The 16,161-nt window shown below is 41.6% G+C and overlaps 1 protein-coding gene across 7 annotated transcripts in view; it reads left to right on the top strand.

Annotated features, from left to right (window-relative positions):
- The window catches only part of B3GNTL1 (UDP-GlcNAc:betaGal beta-1,3-N-acetylglucosaminyltransferase like 1), a 97,849-nt gene that overhangs the window by 27,543 nt on the left and 54,145 nt on the right, over positions 1–16,161 (top strand). The window lies entirely within an intron of this gene.

Below are 16,161 nucleotides of genomic sequence, written 5' to 3'. Positions count from 1 at the left end.
TGGTGTCGCCGTGGCACCTGTGCAGTAAACCCAGAACTATGATGATGATTTTAGAAAGCCATGGAGTGAACTCAGCTTAAACTTTCTTCCTAAATAGTGGGTGTGATTGATTAGAGATATATTTAAAATCAACTGGGGGCGCCTGGGTGGCGCAGTCGGTTAAGCGTCCGACTTCAGCCAGGTCATGATCTCGCGGTCCGTGGGTTCGAGCCCCGCGTCGGGCTCTGGGCTGATGGCTCAGAGCCTGGAGCCTGTTTCCGATTCTGTGTCTCCCTCTCTCTCTGCCCCTCCCCCGTTCATGCTCTGTCTCTCTCTGTCCCAAAAATAAATAAACGTTAAAAAAAAAAAAAAAGTTTAAAATCAACCTGACTGGGTTATTCCTTCTATATAATAAAATACACCCATTTAAAGTGCACATTCAGTGGGTCTGACAAACGTCTGCACCCACATGAGGACTGCCTCAGTCCAGGCTACCATTTCCTTGTGCTGCTTCACACTCGTCGTGCCCGGCCCCTGGAAGCAGCTACCAACGGATTTCTTTAGATTAGTCATGTAACTATGGAGTCATCTGTTCTTTCCACCCCTGAGGGTTTTTTCCTGTTCTAGAACCTCATAGAAATGGAATCATACAGAATGTGCTCTTGTGGTTGGCCGTTCTTGCTCAGCATACGCTGAGATTCGTCTGTGTTGTTGCTGACATCAGCGAGTCAGGCTTTTTTGCTGCCAAGCTGCATGTTCCAGGGTGCACCTCCTGTAGGTGCCCGTCGGGGGACAGTGTTTGCCTACCTTGAGTACAGACACCATGGAAGTTTGTGCGGGTCTTACCGTGGACATGTACGTCGTTTCTTCTGATCAACGTTTAGGGACAGAGCTGGTGGGTGATGTAACACGTTTGCCTTTGTGAGAAACTTTAGAACTATTTTCCAAAAGGATGAACCATTCTATAGTCCCGGCGATTTAAGAGAGCTCCAGTTGTCCCCCGAGTTCTTACCAACACTTGGAGTTGTCTGTCTTTGTGATTTGAGCCCTGTGGCATGCCTGTGGGACTGTCTCCTTGTAGGTTTAGATTGCATCTTCCTGGTGACTAAATGTGCTTGCTGTGTCTTCATTTGGGTGCTGACTGATCACACATGTCTCTTCCTGTGTGAAGTGTCTTCCAAGTCTTTTGACTTTTTTATTAAGTTGTTTGTCTTGGTCTTGAGTTTTAAGATACAGATTATTTCTCCCAGTACATGGCTTGCCTTTGTTTTCATTTCTTAAAAGTGTTTTAATGAAGAGAAGTTGTCCATTGTGATTAAGTCCATTTCATCAGTTTTTCCTGTCAAGATTTGTGTTTGTGTGTCCCTTCTAAGAAAATAAGAAACCTTTGTCTACACCAAGACTGTCTCCCTGTTTTTTCCTAGAGGTTTTACTGTTTTGTCTTTTACACATAAGTGTGTTACCTATTTTGGGTTAATCTCAGTGTGTTGTGAAGGAGGGATTGCGGTGACAGTCTCCCTCCCCTAACCCAGTCCCAGCACCTGGGCTTGGCATCTCTGTTGAAGGCCGAGTGGCAGACACAGCGTGGGTCCCGTGTCTCTGTGCTCATGTTCTCCTTCACGCTGCCTTCGTTCACGTGGCATAGTCATGCTGAAAAAAATCAGGTATGGTTAAATCTTCCAGCTGTGTTCTTCCTTTTCAAAGTTGTTTGTTTGTTTTTAGGTCTTTTGAATGTCTGCAAACATTTAGAATCTGCTGTCAAGTCTGCTTGGACTTTTGTTGGAATTGCATTGAATTTGTAGATCCATTTTGGGGTCTTACTGATCCTGAATGTTCTAATCCATAAACATGGTACATCTCTCCATTTATTTAGGCCTTCTTACATTTTTCAGAAATGTTTTATAGTTTTCAGGTTACAGGTCTTTCATCTTAACAAAATACATCACTAAGTATTTTATGGCTTTTGATACTATCAGAAATTAGTGTGAAAAGTAAATCCCCCAGTTTTATTGCTGTAATGTGCTAAATTACCTTATTAGTTATAGTACGTTTTTTGTTTGTTTGTTTTTTAATTAAGAATTCACTGTGAAGTGACGAACAGACTTTTACGTGTTTCTGTCTGTGAGCCTTTATCCCCTGTTCTTGGCTCGCTGTAATGGCTAGGACTCTGGGGCAGAGTCCTACAGAAGTGGTTCTGCTCAGAACTCTTGTGTTTGTGTCATCACTTACACTACGAAGAAAAACGCATGCAGAGAAGAGCACCAGATGTAAATGTACAGCTCAGCGAGTTTCATACAGCAGGTATTTGTGTAGCCACTCTGGAAGCCCCTTCTTGCTTCTACCTGATTACCTTCCTTATTCCCCCCAAAGTTAAATACGCTCCTGTTTTCTGAGGTGATAGTCCTGCCTTTTTCTGAACTTTTATAAGTGGTGTCATTTATAGTTTTTTGGATCCAGCTTATCTCACTCTATAGCTTGCCTTTTCACTCTCTGAAAGCTACCTAGTGATGAATAAAGTTCTTAATTTTAAGGCAGATCAATGTAGTAATCTTTTCCTTTACAGTCAGTCCTTCATGCCTTCTTCTTGAGGTATTTTTTTCCTACTTTTAGGCGCTGAAGTTATTCTCTTAGTTCCAGATGTGTTCTTTCTTTTTTGCCTTTTATATTCTGATCGAAACTCCACTTGGAATTGCTCTTGTTCATTTTTATTGAAGTTCAACACATACATAGTTTAGGGCGCAGGTCGTAAGTATGCAGCTCGCTGAGTTATAGGAAACTGTGCCGTCCTGCGTAGTCATCTGCAGGTGCAGGGCTGGAGCATTGCCAAGGTCCCACACCCCCTCTTGCTCCTTGTCAGAAATCCCATCCTCTTCTCCACACCCAAAGTTAGTTTTGTCCTATTTTGACCTTTATGTAATTCCTTGTGTAGTCTTTTGTGTCTGGCTTATCTTGCCCAACATTACATTTTGGAGATTAATGCTGGTTTTTGTGTAGCAGCATTTCACTACCTTTCATTGCTGTGTGATAGTACAATGTATGAAGAGGTCACCTCCACCCTTCTGCTGGCTGGACATTTGGGTGTTTGAGTGATGTTGCCAGGAAATGCTTGTACATCTCTTTTGGCACACGGCCACTGTACATCTGCTGGTCACACACGTGGGGAGGGACTGGCGTGCCCGCAGTGCTGTGCTCGCCTGCAGCAGGCACTTGTCCAGTGGTATGAGGGTGTGCTACCTGGCCTGTCTCCTCCCAACCATTCCTGTGACTTGTCTTCTTCCCTTGAGTCATCTGGTAATCACATGGCAGTACCTGTTTGTGGTTTTAAATTCATTTCCCTGATGGCTGACAGGGTTGCAGGTAGATATTTGGATATTTTCTTCGTGTACAGCCTGCTCATGTCTCTTGCCCATTTTTTATGATGTTGCCTCTTTTTTTCTTCAATAGGAGTTATTCAGATGTGTCGGATACAAGTCCTTTGTTGAACTTAGGAATTACAAATAGCTCCCCCCACTGTGTGCCTTTATCTTTTATTCTTTTAGTAGAGTTTTAGATGAATAGAAGTTTCTAATTTACTGCAGTCCAGTTCACCAATCTTTTCCTTATTGTTAGTGCTTTTTCCCCCAGTTGTGAAATTTTTGTTTACCTCACTCATGAAGATATTTTTCTATATCATTCTCTAGAAATTTTATTTGTTACTTTTCCCATTCTGATTTACAGCTGATCTAGAAATCACTTCTGTTTGCATGTGGGTAGAGGTCCTGAATGACTCCTTCTCGTAGGGATTTCCAGTGGGTGTAGCATTGTTCATTGAAAGGAAGGTCCTTGCTCAGCAGCTGTCCAGTGTGGACGCGTGTAGGGCCTGTTTCTGGCCTCTGTGTTCTGTCCAGTCAGGCTATTGGTCTGTCCTTTGCCACATTGCAGCTTTAGAGAACAAACACAGTGTAGTTTGATTCTGTAAGCCCCCTTATTCATCTACTTCAATACTTCTAGCTATTTTCTTCTAAATCTTTTTGCATTTTTATATAAATATTAGAGTCATTTATTAATTTTCAAAGCATCTCCAGTGAGGATTTTGATTGGAATTATGTTGAATCCATAGATCAGTTATGGGAGGACCGACTTCTTTATGGTATTTCAGTTTCCTAACAGTGAACATATGTCCATTCTTTTACTTACCTCAGTAGCCGTGCATGGCTTCAATCCTTTGTTAAATTAATTGCTTGGTATTTGCTTTTTTAAAAACATTTTTTTCAGCTTACTGAACTATAATTCATATAAAATCCACCCACTTAAAGTGTACAGTTTGGTGGGTTTGGTGTGTTCACAGTGTTGTGCGGTCATCACCACGGGACACACCCCCCCATTAGCTCCTGCTCCCCACCCCCAGCTCCCAACCGGGCACCACTGGCTCCCTTTCTATCTCTGTGGCTTGCCTGTTGTGGACAGTTCCTGCAAGTGAAACGAACACAGTTTGGTCTCTGTGACCAGCTTCCTGTGCTTTTCCATCACATTGCAACCAGAGTCAGAGCTTCATTTCTTCCTGTTATAGGGTCATGGTCCACTGTATGCATGGACCACCTTTACCTTCTGATGGCATTTGGGTTGTTTCCACCTTTTGTCTATTATGCGTAACGCAGTCATGAACATTCCTGTGCCAGTTCCTGTGTGGACAGACATGTTCAGTTCTCATGGGTATAAACCCAGGAGTGCTGTGTTGCTCCATGTTTAACATTTTGAGGAATTGCCAGACTGGTTTTTAGAGGAGCTGCACCACCTTACATTCTCACCAACAATATAGGAGAATAATTTGATGTTTTCTGATATTGTAAGTGGCATCGTTTAGAGCATTTTGTAGATCTAGAGAAATTAATTTTTATATATAGAGAGAAAGTAATTTAATTTTGCTTATCAATCTTGTACTCCGAAACCTTGCTAAATTTACTTTTAATTCCAATGTTTCTCTGTTGATTATTTGGGTTGTTTATGTATACATTTTTCCTCTTTCTAAGCCTTGTGCTTTTTATTTTATTTTATTTTTAATTTTATTAATGTTTATTCATTTTTGAGAGAAAGAGAGACAGAGCATGAGCAGAGGAGGGGCAGAGAGAGAGGAAGACACAGAATCTGAAGCAAGCTCTAAGCTCTGAGCTGTCAGCACAGGGCCCAATGCAGAGCTCAAACTCACAAACCATGAGATCATGACCTGAGCCGAAGTCGGACGCTTAACTGACTGAGCCACCCAGGCGCCCCTTATTTTTTTCTTTTTAAGACAGAGTGCTAGAGGGGGAGAGGAGCAGCGGGAGAGTGAGAGAATCCCAAGCAGGTTCCACACTCAGTGCAGAGCCTGATGCAGGGCTCAGTCCCATGACCCTGGGACCATGACCTGAGCCGAAATCAAGAGTCACTCAACCGACTGAGCCACCCAGGTGCCCCTCTAAGCTTTGTGCCTTTTATTTTTCTTTCTTTTCTTTAAAAAAAAAAAAATTTTTTTTAACGTTTGTTCATTTTTGAGAGACAGAGTGTGAGCAGGGGAGGGGCAGAGAGAGAGGGAGACACAGAATCTGAAGCAGGCTCCAGGCTCTGAGCTGCCAGCACAGAGGCCAACACGGGGCTCAAACTCACGGACTGTGAGATCATGACCTGAGCCGAAGTCAGATACTTAACCGACTGAGCCACCCAGGCGCCCCTTATTTATTTTTCTTAACGTGAGTCTCTAGTAAATTTTTAATTTACATCCAAGTTAGTTACCATATGGTGCAACAATGATTTCAGGAGTATATTCCAGTGATTCATCCCTTACGTGTAACACCCAGTGCTCATCCCAACAAGTGTCTTCCTTAATATACCTTCCCCATTTAGCCCATCCCCCCTCCCACAACCCCTCCAGCAATCCTCTGGTCTCTATATTTAAGAGTTTCTTATGTTTTGTCCCCCTCCCTGTTTTTATATTATTTTTGCTTCCCTTCCCTTATGTTCATCTGTTTTGTATATTAAATTCCTCACATGAGTGAAGTCATATGATACTTGCCTTTCTCTCACATACTAATTTCTCTTAGCATAATACCCTCTATTTCCATCCACATAGTTGCAAATGGCAAGATTTCATTCTTTTTGATTCCCAAGTAATACTCCATTGTGTGTGTGTGTGTGTGTGTGTGTGTGTGTGTGTGTGTGTGTGTATACCACATCTTCTTTATCCATTCCTCCATCGATGGACATTTGGGCTTTTTCTATACTTTGGTTATTGTCGATAGCACTACTATAAACATTGGGGTGCATGTGCCCCTTCAAAACAGCACACCTGTATCCCTTGGATAAATACCTACTAGTGCAATTGCTGGGTTATAGGGTAGTTCTATTTCTAATTTTTTGAGGAACCTCCATACTGTTTTCCAGAGTGGCTGCACCAGTTTGCAATCCCACCAGCAGTGCAAAAGAGATCCTCTTTCTCCGCATCCTCACCAACATCTGTTGTTGCCTGAGTTGTTAATTTTAGCCATTCTGACAGGTGTGAGGTGGTATCTCATTGTGGTTTTAATTTGTATTTCCCTGATGATGAGTGATGTTGAGCATTTTTTCATGTGTCTGTTAACCATCTGGATGTCTTCTTTGGAGAAGTGTCTATTCCTGTCTTTTTCCCATTTCTTCCCTGGAATATTTGTTTTTGGGGTGTTGGGTTTGTGATAAAGTTCTTTATAGATTTTGGATACTAACCCTTTATCTGATAATGTCATTTGCAAATATCTTCTCCCATCCTGTTGGTTGCCTTTTAGTTTTGCTGATTGTTTCCTTCGCTGTGCAGAAGGTTTTTATTTTGATGAGGTCCCAATAGCACATTTTTGCTTTTGTTTCCCTTGTCTCCAGAGACATGTTGAGCAAGAAATTGCTGCGGCCGAGATCAAAGAGGTTTTTGCCTGCTTTCTCCTCTAGGATTTTGATGGCTTCCTGTCTTACATTTAGGTCTTTCACCCCTTTTGAGTTTATTTTTGCGTATGGTGTAAGAAAGTAGTCCGGGTTCATTCTTCTGCATGTCGCTGTCCAGTTTTCCCAGCACCACTTGCTGAAGAGATTATCTTTATTCCATTGGATATTCTTTCCTGCTTTGTCAAAGATTAGTTGGCCATACGTTTGTGGGTCCATTTCTGGTCTATTCTGTTCCACTGATCTGAGTGTCTGTTTTTGTGTCAGTACCATGCTGTCTTGATGATTACAGCTTTGTAATATATCTTGAAGTCTGGGATTGTGATGCCTCCAGCTTTGGTTTTCTTTTTCAGGATTGCTTTGGCTATTCAGTGTCTTTTCTGGTTCCATACACATTGTGGTGTGGGATTGTTTGTTCTAGCTCTGTGAAGAATGCTGGTATTATTTTGATAGGGATTGCATTGAACATGTAGATTGCTTTGGGGAGTATCGACATTTTAACAATATTTGTTCTTCCTATCCATGAGCATGGAATAATTTTCCTTTTTTGTGTGTCTTCTTCAATTTCTTTCATAAGCTTTCTATAGTTTTCAGTGTGTAGATTTTTCACCTCTTCGGTTAGGTTTATTCCTAGGTATTTTATGGTTTTTGGTGCAATTGTAAATGGGATCGATTCCTTGATTTCTCTTTCTGCTGCTTAATTGACGTAAAGGAATGCAACTGGTTTTTGTGCATTGATTTTATATCCTGCAACTTTACTGAATTCATGGATCAGTTCTAGTGGTCTTTTGGTGGAATCTTTTGGGTTTTCCATGTAGAGTATCATGTCGTTTGCAAAGAGTGAAAGTTTGACCTCCTCCTGGCCGATTTGGATGCCTTTTATTTCTTTGTGTTGTCTGATTGCTTGAGGCTAAGACTTCCAATACTGTTGTTGATTAACAGTGGCAAGAGTGTACATCCCTGTCTTGTTCCTGACCTTAGGGGGAAAGCTCTCAGTTTTTCCCCATTGAGGATGATATTAGCATTGGGTCTTTCATATATGGCTTTTATGATCTCACAGTATGATCCTTCTATCCCTACTTTCATGAGTATTTTTATCAAGAAAAGATGCTGTATTTTGTCAAATGTTTTCTCTGCATCTATTGAGAGGATCATGTGGTTCTTGTCCTTTATTTTATTGATGTGATAAGTCACATTGATTGTTTTGTGGATATTGAACCAGTCCTGCATCCCAGGTATAATCTCACTTGGTTGTGGTGAGTAATTCTTTTAATGTATTGTTGGATCCAGTTGGCTAGTATATTGTTGAGGATTTTTGCATCCGTGTTCATCAGGGAAATTGGTCTATAGTTCTCCTTTTTAGTGGGGTCTTTGTCTGCTTTTGGAATCAAGGTAATGCTGACTTCATAGAATGAGTTTGGAAGTTTTCTTTCCATTTCTATTTTTTGGAACAGCTTCAAGAGAATAGGTGTTAACTCTTCTTTAAATGTTTGGTAGAATTCTCCTGGAAAGCCATCTGGCCCTGGACTCTTGTTTGTTGGGAGATTTTTGATTAGTGATTCAATTTCTTTACTGGTTATGGGTCTGTTCAAATTTTCTATTTCTTCCTGTTTCAGTTTCGGTAGTTTATATGTTTCTAGGAATTTGTCCTTTTTTTCCATATTGCCCATTTTATTGGCATATTAATTGCTCATAATATTCTCTTATTGTGTTTATTTCTGCTGTGTTCATTTTGATCTCTCCTCTTTCATTCTTGATTTTATTTATTTGGGTCCTTTCATTTTTCTTTTTGATAAAACTGGCTAGTGGTTTATCAATTTTGTTAATTCTTTCAAAGAATCAGCTCCTGGCTTCATTGATCTGTTCTACTGGGTTTTTTTGTTGTTGTTGTTGTTTCAATACCATTGATTTCTGCTCTAATATTTATTATTTCCTGCCTTCTGCTGGTTTGGGGTTTTATTTGCTGTTCTTTTTCCAGCTCTTTAAGGTGTAAGGTTAGGTTGTACATCTGAGACCTTTCTTCCTTCTTTAGGAAGGCCTGGATTGCTGTGTACTTCCCTCTTATGACTGCCTTTGCTGCATCCCAGAGGTTTTGGGTTGTGGTGTTATCATTTTCATTGGCTTCCATGTAGTTTTTAATTTCCTCTTTAACTTCTTGGTTAGCCCATTCATTCTTTAGTAGGATGGTCTTAGTCTCCAAGTATTTGTTACCTTTCTAAATTTTTTCTTGTGGTTGCTTTCGAGTTTCATAGCGTTGTGGTCTGAAATATGCATAGCAAGATCTTGATCTTTTTTTACTTGTTGAGGGCTGATTTATGTCCCAGTTTGTGATCTGTTATGGAGAATGTTCCATGTGCACTCGAGAAGAATGTGTACTCTGCTGCTTGAGAATGAAATGTTCTATATGTATCTGTTAAGTCCATCCAGTCCAGTTGTCATTCAAAGCCATTGTTTCCTTGTTGATTTTCTGTTTAGATGATCTGTCCGTTGCTGTAAGTGGGGTGTTGAAGTCCCCTACTGTTATGGTATTGTTGTCAATGAGTTTCTTTGTGTTTGTGATTAATTGACTTATATATTTGGGTGCTTCCCGTTTGGAGCATAAATGTTTACAACTGTTAGTCTAATAAATTGTTAACTAGAAGTCATGACAATGGCGTTTTCGTCTCCTTTGCAATCTCAGAGAGTGCACTGAACCCTTTCACTGTTAAGTATGTTGTTTGCTGTAGATTGTTGTCATACTTGTCCTTAATAAAGCTAGGGACGTTCTCTTCCAAAGCTGAAGAAAGAGTAGATGCCCCAGGCAGAGGAAGGGCTCCTGTCACTGTGCCTCCATCTGGACTATATCCCCCAACAACCCCTCAGGGCCTGCCCCTTGGGCTGGAAGACCCCCAGCATCAGCGCAGATATTTCCTCCAAGTCTTTTCACCTTCTGGTTATTCTGCACACAAATTTGAAATTTTGATGAAGCCTGTTGATCAGAGTTTCCTTTCTATCACTTGTGCTTTGTTGTCAGGTGTAAGGATTCTTTGCTTAACTCAGGGTCACCAAGATTTTTCTGAGTTTCCAGTTTTAGCTCTCACATTTAGGTCTGTGGTCTACTTTGAATTCCTTTTGTGTGTGGTGGGGATTGATATTCATTTTTCCCTTCCAGTACTGAGGCCCCAGCCTTTGCCTTGCCTGGGCCATTCCTCTGCTTGTGGCTCTGCCTGTGTGGGTCTGCACACATCCCCGGGCCAGGTGGTAGCTCTGTGGCTGTGAGTTTTGAATCAGAAAGCATAAGATCTCCATCGTGTTTCTTCTTTTGTCAAGACTGCCATCGCCATTCTGGGTCTTTACTTCTCCATGGGAATTTCAGGATCAGCCTGCCAATTTCCATAAAGACACAAGTAGAGGTTTTGGTATGTATTGTAGTGAATCCATAGGTCAGTTTGGGGAGAACTGTTTTGTAATATTGAGTCTTCTGATCCACTAATGCATGATGTCTCTTCTGTTCATTTAGATCATTCACTTGTTTCAGCAATGTTTTCTGATTTCCACTGTACAAGCCTTGGCACTTCTTTTGTTAAATGTATGTCTAATGGTTTTATTCTTTGATGCGATTATGAATGTATTATTTTATTTCATATTATTTGATGCTAGTGTATAGAAATACAATTGAATTTTTGAACTGTAAATTGTATTTATTTTTTATCATTTTATGTTGTTTCATCACAGCAAGTGTGCCCCTTAATCCCCATCACCTACTTCACTGCCTCCCCTCCCTTCTGGTGACCATTAGTGTGTTCTCTATAGTGAAGAGTCCGTTTCTTGGTTTGTTTCTCTCTCTCTCTCTTCTTGTTTTTTTTGTTGTTGTTGTTGTTATTTTTTTTTTTGTTTTTTTTGCCTTTCTCATTTGTTTCTTAAATTCCACATATGAATGAAACCATCTGGTATGTGTCTTTCTCTAACTGACTTATTTTGCTTAGCATACTATACTCAAGCTCCATCCATGTCCTTGCAAATTGAAAGATTTCATTCCTTTTTATAGCAGAGTAATATTGCGTAATATATATAGGTCTTACACCTTTATCCATTCATCAGATGATGGACACGTGGGCTACTTCTGTAATTTGGCTATTGTAAATAATGCTGATATAAACATCAGGCTGCATGTATCCCTTTGATAGTGTTTTTGCACTCTTTAGGTAAATTTTCAGTAGTGCAATTGCTGGATCATAGGGTAGTTCTATTTTTAACTTTTTGAGGAATCTCCGTACTGTTTTCCTCAGTGGCTATACCAGTTTGCATTCCCACCAACAGTGTAAGAGGATTCCCCTTTCTCCACATCCTCACCAACACCTGTTGTTCCTTGTGTTGTTAATTCTGACATTAGTGTCAGAATGGCCTTGTGTAGCCATTCTGACAGGTGTGAGTGGTATCTCAGTGGGGTTTGGATTTATATTTCTCTGGTGATGAGTGATGTTGACCATCTTTTTTCACGTGTCTGTTTGCCATCTAGACATCTTCCTTGGAAAAGGGTCTATTCAGTCTTCTGCCCATTTTTAATTATGGGGGGTATTGAGTTTGATAAGTTCTTTATAGATTTTGCATACTAACCCTTTATCAGATGTGTCATTTGCAAATATCTTCTCTTATTCCATAGACTGCCTTTATTTCCCCACAGTAAACCTTCTGTGATGTGGCCTCTTCTCTCTTTGGTTGTGCCAGTCTTCAGGTTGATTTCTGGGGTATTTGGGGGTGATTTTGGTCTAGTTATGTCCATGGGATGAGGTGTGCCCAGGGTTCTCCTACCCTGCTGCCATCTTCCTCCTCTGAGTCAGTTGCCTTTTAGTTTTGTGGATTAAAGACCTAAATATAAGACCTGAACTCACAAAAATCCTCCAGGAGAAAACAGGCAGCAACCTCTTTGACCTCAGCCCTAGCAACATTTTTCTAGGCGTGTCTCCTGAGGTAAGGGAAACAAAAGCAAAAATAAACTCTTGAGACTTCATCAAAATAAGTTTCTGCACAGTGAAGGAAGTGGTCAACAGAAATACAATCGATTTTTGTGTTCTGATCCTGTATTCTGTGACCTTGCTGAACTTGTTAGTTTAGTATTTTTTTTGTGGATCCTTTAGGGTTTTCTGAATACAAACTCATGCTGTCTGCAAACCGAGGCAATTTCACCTCTTCCTTTCCAGTCTGGGTGCCTTTTACTTTCCTTTATTGCCTGATCCCACTGACCAGAAGCTCATGCGGTGCTCTGGGCACAAGGGCAGATGTTTTCCCTCATTCCCAGTCTCAGGGAAGACCTTTCGTTGCCCACCTTACAGACGTTAACTGTAGGGCTTTCGTAGATGCCTTTTATCAAGATGAAGAAGTTCCTTTTTATTCCTATGCTGTTGAGAATTTTTATCCTGAATTGCCACTGGATTTTGTGAAATCCTTTTTCTGCATTTATTGAGGTCATCAGGTAGCAATTGTTCTTTTTTTGTCAATATAATGTATGATATTAATTGACTTCCAGATGGTGAAGCAACCTTGCATTCCCAGGGATATCCCATTTGGTCTGGAATAAACCTTTGTACTTGTTGCCGATTTGGTTTGCGAATATTTTGTCAAGCACTCTTTCATATATGTTCATGTGTCATATTGCTCTGTAGTTTTCTTAAGTTGTCTCTGACATTGGTACCAGGAAGTACTTAGCCACTTGGAGTGAGTAAGATGTATCCCTGCCTCTACCACTTCTGGAGCCTTTGTGGTGAAGGTGACATATTGTTTCTTCTTTTTTTTTTAAGATTTTATTTTTAAGGAATCTCTGCACCCAACATGGGACTTGAACTCACAATCCCGAGATCAAGAGTCATGTGCTTTACCAACTGAGCCAGTCTGGCACCCCTGTTTCTTCTTTAAATGTTTGGTAGAATTTACTACTTATGCCATCTGAACTTGGAGAGTTGTGGGGAGAGATTTTTATTTATTTTTTATTTTTTTTAACGCTTATTTATTTTTGAGACAGGGAGAGACAGCATGAACGGGGGAGGGTCAGAGAGAGAGGGAAACACAGAATCCGAAACAGGCTCCAGGCTCTGAGCTGTCAGCACAGAGCCCAACGTGGGGCTCAAACTCACGGACCGCGAGACCATGACCCGAGCCGAAGTTGGATGCTTAACCGACTGAGCCACCCAGGCACCCCATGAGATTTTTAATTTTTTGTGGGGAGAGATTTTTAATTACTAGCCCAATATTTTTTTTTTTTTTTTTTTTTTACTTTTTATAGATCTCTTCAGATTTTATTTTTCTTTTTCAGTCAGTTTCAGAAACCCATATCTTTCTGGGAATTATCCGTTTCATCTAATTGTCTGCTTTGTTGGTGAGCAGTTGGTTTGGACTCTCCTGTAGTTCTCTTAACTTCTCTGAGGCCAGCCTTGCTGTCTTCCTTTTCATTCCTAAATTTACTTACTTGCATCTTCTCTTTTTCTTGGTCTGTCTCGCTCAGGAGTCAGCAGATGACAGCTCACAGGACAAAACCCCTGGCAGCCTGTTTTTTATGGTCTCTGAGCTAAAAATGGTCTTTTTATTTTTAAAATGTTATAAAAACAAAATAACAAACAACAACAACAACAAACCAAGAATATTGGCAGAAACCACATATGGCCACAAAGACCAAAATATTTACTCTCTGGCCCTTTATAGAAAAAGTTTGTTGGTCTCCAATCTAGCTAAAAGTTTGTTAAATGTGATGTTTTCAAAGAACCAATCATTGTTTGAATTGATTGTTTCTGTTGCTTTTCTTTTCTCTGTCTCTTTCTGTTTCTGCTCTGATCTTTATTATTTTTTTCTTACTTTTGGTTTAGTTTTCTCTTTTTTATTGTTGTTTCTTAAGAAATCAGTCTTTGTTGGTACAGGTGTGGCTTTTGCCGTATTGCTATATCATGTTTTCATTCAGCTCAGAATATTTTATAATTGTGATTTCTTCTGCAACTGTTGGCTGTTTAGAAGTAAATTGTTCATTTCCACACGTTGGTGGTAGATTTCCCAAATACCCTCCTGTTTTTGGTTTCTGACTTAACTTCACTGTGGTCAGAGAACAGGTTTCATATGATCTTAATGCTTTCACATTTGTGGTCCCTGCTGCGTAGACGAGCCTGCGCTGGTGGGTTGAGTGCTGGTCGATGGCACTGCCTCCCTTCTCTCTGCGGGTGGCCTGGCCTGTCCAGCCGTCCTGCCCGGTGCCCACAGTGAGTGTCTGAATTTCCAGCTTTTGCTGTTGAGTTGTCCCTTTCTTTCTTCGGGTCTGTGCTTTTTATTTCCTCTTCCTCTGTGGCCAGCACCCAAGTGCATTTACGACCTTTACTTCTTTTTGATGGCGGCCCTCTGTCCGCGTGTAGCCTCCTCCCCGTCTCCAGGCATCCTGTTGCCGAAGGTCTGTCCGTCTCTCTGGCTTCAGTTTGCATGGGATCTTCCGCCCTCCCACGTTTAGTCGCTCTGTGTCGGAACCTGATATCTGTGTCTTGAAAATAGCACGTCAGTAGATCTTCTTTCTGTGTGTGTGTGTGTGTGTGTGTGTGTGTGTGTGTGTGTGTTTTAATCCAATCTGACAGTGTTTAGTTTTGGTTAAAGAATTGAGTTTTTTCACATTTGTTGTTTATTTGGCTGTGTGTGCTCATGCGTTCCCCGTTTACTTTCGGCCTCACGTCTCTTTTGTTCACGTCTTCTGTCCTTGCTGCTTCCACCTATTTTATTGAACAGATATTTTCCAGTGCACTGCTTAAAATTACTGATTTTTAACTCTTTGAGTTATTTTCTTAGTGGTTGCTTTCTGAGAGTCTTACCATGTGTTGTTTTGTCTGCCTGGTGACCCTCGTGTGCTGGCTGCTGTGTTTTAGCACCTGTGCAGTCTGAGGCCTTGCCTCAGATGAGAGTCCTCCCTCAGAGACTCCCCCTCACTTCCTCCGGGTGCCTGGGGCCCTGTGGCCATTGTCCCTCAAGCCCCTGTCGCCTTGGGGAGACAGCAGCTGCGGCCTGAGCTGGCAAGTGCGGTGGGTGAGCAGCACCCACTCCCTCCCTGACACTGAGCAGCCCTGGGCTCCCGTTTCCCTCCTCTCAAACTCTCGTTAGGCTCATTGATGCCTCCGGGGCAGAAATGGCTGGTGTTTTCCTGTTCACACCCCTGCCTGGATTTGGACCCAGTACCCCGAGTGCTTCTCGTTAACTCTCTATTGCTATTAAGACTTTTAAGATATTTTACACAGCTTTCTTAGCTGAACAGAGCAGGATTATTTGTGTGCCAAAGGCTAGTGTGTCATTTCTGCGGGTGGAACCTGGAGGCCTCTTGACTGGGGTCAGGACCCTGTCCTGGCACATGAGCAAGTAGCAAACTATGAGCAGGAAATTTCTCCATAAGTCAGAATTTTTGGCAGAAACACACAGGTAGCTAACATTTGATAATTTCTTGACCCTGTACTTTGCAAGCAGGGTTTCAACCTGTTAGTCAGTCTGCTCTGTCTCCTCCCTTTCTTCGGGGAGCCTCCTGAGCACGTGGCCACATAACTTCTGTCTTTGAGTCTGAAAGCCAAGCATAAAGACACTTAACAAACACACACACACACACACACACACACACACACACACACACACACACACAAATTGACCTTGCTTTCTGCCGTAGAGGGAGATCTTCTTGTGGCTGGTGGCAACTTTGATTTGCAGGCAGCACGTCCCATCCTTGGCTTCTGTCTGCCTCTAGCTCTTGCCTGACCGTGGCCCTGGCCATCCCCAGGAGCCCATAGCCATACTCTCCCAGGGCCATTCTCACTCAGAAGCTACTTAATTTGAAGCTCCAAGTTTCTTTGAACTACAAAATTCTTTGACTAGATGAGCTTGTTTCTACCTAATATTATTGTGGTCAGAAAGGAAACAGCATTTCATTCTGAATTAATGTTATTTTTATAATACATCAAAATCCTTTGCCCTAGGCTGCCGAGAATGTTGTTTCTTAACTGGGTATCATTGTGGAACTTCAGCCAGTCTGGGGACCTTGCACACTCTCAGGCAAACATGTGTGGAGGTTTCTGAGCCCTCCCTCCTGTGCACTGTGGGGTCAGGACTGTGTATCCACCCCTTAGGCTCCTCTCCTTTGCATCTCAAATACCAGGTGACTTTTGTTAAAACCAGCTCCTGGTGTTGGGCACCAGCTGTGAACTCTGGACCTTGACCAGAATGGGGCCTTTTGCAGGACACGAAAAGTGGTGCAGATCATGGCCACCAGCAGAAACACAT

Source organism: Prionailurus viverrinus, chromosome E1, assembly GCF_022837055.1.
Source record: "Prionailurus viverrinus isolate Anna chromosome E1, UM_Priviv_1.0, whole genome shotgun sequence".
NCBI lineage: Eukaryota > Metazoa > Chordata > Mammalia > Carnivora > Felidae > Prionailurus > Prionailurus viverrinus.
This window is presented reverse-complemented; position numbering and strand designations above follow the sequence as displayed.